Raw genomic sequence first — 2,880 nt, forward strand, 5'->3', positions numbered from 1 at the left:
TCAGACTGATCCAATTTTACATTCCTTGCACCATAATCCCACACTCTCAGTAGCCATTCCCATGCACATTCTCCAGGTTTCTGTTTGTACATATTGGTAATATCAAGTAGGTCTTTTGGAGTATAGCTCATTACTTCTTCAGTCACACTTTCTATTTCACCCCTTGGAGCTCTTTTAGATCATCATGGGGAATACTACATCCAACTGCCCAGCCACTCAACCAGGCCCAGCCAAGGTGACACACAAATGTAACTACCACACTTGGCCATCTTTCCCATCCTCTGATCTGTATTGTGGCCATGCAGTATTACATAGAAAGACCAGTTTCTTTTTCTTCATAGGGTAGTGCTTTCAGAATTACCCATGATACTAACAAAACAGGAACAATAGCAGGTACTGGCCAGACTGTGGGGATAATACTCAGGCCACTGAATGCAATCACTAAGGTTACAAACAGAACAGAATACAGAGAAGAATCACACGATTACAACAGGCTATGCTTAAGATCACTTAGAGTTCTTACTCACCAAGGAAGAGTATATCCTCCTCCACCGGCAAAACTGCAGGCAGTAACATTTCATCTCCCCAAAGGAGTCACCATTGGGTCTGAGGTGGGCTGGCCTTGTGGGCCATCACTGATTGTTCCCTGGAGAAAGCTTCTGGTACATGTGGTACATTGGTTTGACCTCTGTCAGGTCCACCTTCAATGCCAAGTTGTGACTCGTGGGTGTCTCACCAGAAATATTGCCAAGTCCAAGACCTGTTTGGTGTGACTCCATTAAGCCAATAAATGGGAGACTGAGTTGGGAAGAGACAAGTTGCTTTATTTCATTGCACAAGGAAAGAACACTAAGGGATGAGTGTTTCCATACTGCTCACAGGCAGCTGGTAAGGAAAGTTTTATAAGGGAACATATAAGGTTGCAGTGCGCACAGGCACAGATCATAAAACAGTGAGTAGGCACTTTTAAAGATTACAGTTCAATTCTCCTTAAAACAGAAAGTCTTTTTTTTTTCTTTCTCAGGCAGGCACTGCCTCATTCTGATCTCTCATGGTTGACTGTTCTAAGGAGTCACCTCCCTGGTATAACTGTTCATCTCATAGGCCTAACTGTTGTTTGACTGAAAGTTAAGCCACTGAGTGAGCTCAATTCCACAGCCAAGGAATAACTAGGGGCGATATTCTCATGCATTTCACCAGTCTCTATCAAACCAAATAAGCCTGGCCTTTTTTATTATTTCAAGTTTTGTTCCACTTTATATCTCACTCTATCCAGGATCTTCAATTTTGATCCCTTTCTGAGTGGTTGGCAGTGGTAGCCCAGCACCATCTAGTTCTTCTAGTCTCAGGGTCATATAGGCTGAGACTCCCATGGTCCACTAGTCCCTTGAATTGTTTCCATGCGTCTTTTTCTTCACTCTTCTTTGCTCTGGACAACAGAGACCAATAGCTGCATCCTAGGTGGTTGCTCACAAGCTTTTAAGACCCCAGTCGCTTACTCACCAAAGTAGGATGTAGAACAATGTCTTTGTGTACCATACTAAGTCAACTGAGCTTGATGTCCCCTGTGACCATGGTCTAGAGCCCACAGGATCAGCAAGTCTCTCCCTCAAGGTGTATGGTTCTGGCTAAGAAGTTATCATAACTTTGCCTCCTGTTAGCTCTATTATACATATGGCCATTACTATAGCACTTACAAATATGTATATAGAAATATCACCTGCCAAACCTATGGGTATATTGGGTATATTCTCATGGGTATATTCTTGTTCGCCTACTCATAACTGATCATTTAGCGTGCCTATATCTATGTTTAGATTAATGTTTGTTATTACTGATAATGTAGTATCATATGTGTAATAGTATTTACCTTTGTTGTCTGTACCTCTTGTGCACCTCTCTGTGTCATGGGCTAGGTGGGATGATGGTGAGAATGAAAGGAGTCAAAGATGGCTCCAAAGTTTTTAGCCTAGATAGTTGTCTTAGTTTTCAGTGCTACTATAACAGAAATACCATAAGTGGATGGCTTAAATGAACAGTGATTTATTTTCTCATAGTTTAGGAGGTTAGAAGTCCACGTTAAGGGCACTAGCTTTATAGGAAGGCTTTTTCTGTCAACTCTGGGGGAAGGTTCTTGTCTCCCTTCAACAACCTTGGGTCCAGTGTTCCTTGGAGATCTCCATGTGTCTTGATCTTTCCCTGGGTCTAGGAGGTTTTCAGCACAGGGGTCCCAGGTCCAAAGGACACAATCCAGTCCTGGTTCTTCTTTCTTGGTGGTAATGAGGCTCCTCCTTCTCTGCTCACTTGTTCAATTTCTTTTATATCTCAAAGCAGACTGACTCAAGATACAACCTAATGCTATAGATTGTATCCTGCTTCAATAACATCATAGAGGATTTACAACACACAGGATTACATCAGATCACAAATGGAGGATAATTAAGAAAAATGGCTTGGCCAAATTGGCACACATTTTGTTGTTGTTGTTAGGTGCTGTCAAGTCATATCTAACTCACAGTGACCTTATGTACAACAGAAGGAAACACTGCCTGGTTCTGTGCTAGCCTCACTGTCCTTGCTGTACCTGAGACCATCACTGCAGCCACTGTGTCAATCCATGTTGTTGAGAGGCTTCCCCTTTTTTGTTGACCCTCCACTTTACTAAGCATGATATACTTTCCCAGAGAATGGTCCCTTCTGACAACATGACCAAAATAAGAAGGCAAAGTGCAAAAACGGCAAGGAGGCCACATGTTCTGACCTCCTCTAACCCTACAAGGGGAAGGCAGGATTACCAGCAGTAACCCAAGGCCTATTACTGCAAGGCCAGACATGCTGCCTCCCTCCAGCCCTTTCACCAACCGTTCCTCCCAAGGCACC

Source organism: Orycteropus afer, unplaced genomic scaffold (assembly GCF_000298275.1).
Source record: "Orycteropus afer afer isolate SDZICR_OR568_19922 unplaced genomic scaffold, OryAfe1.0 scaffold00046, whole genome shotgun sequence".
In the NCBI taxonomy this organism is placed as follows: Eukaryota; Metazoa; Chordata; class Mammalia; order Tubulidentata; family Orycteropodidae; genus Orycteropus; species Orycteropus afer.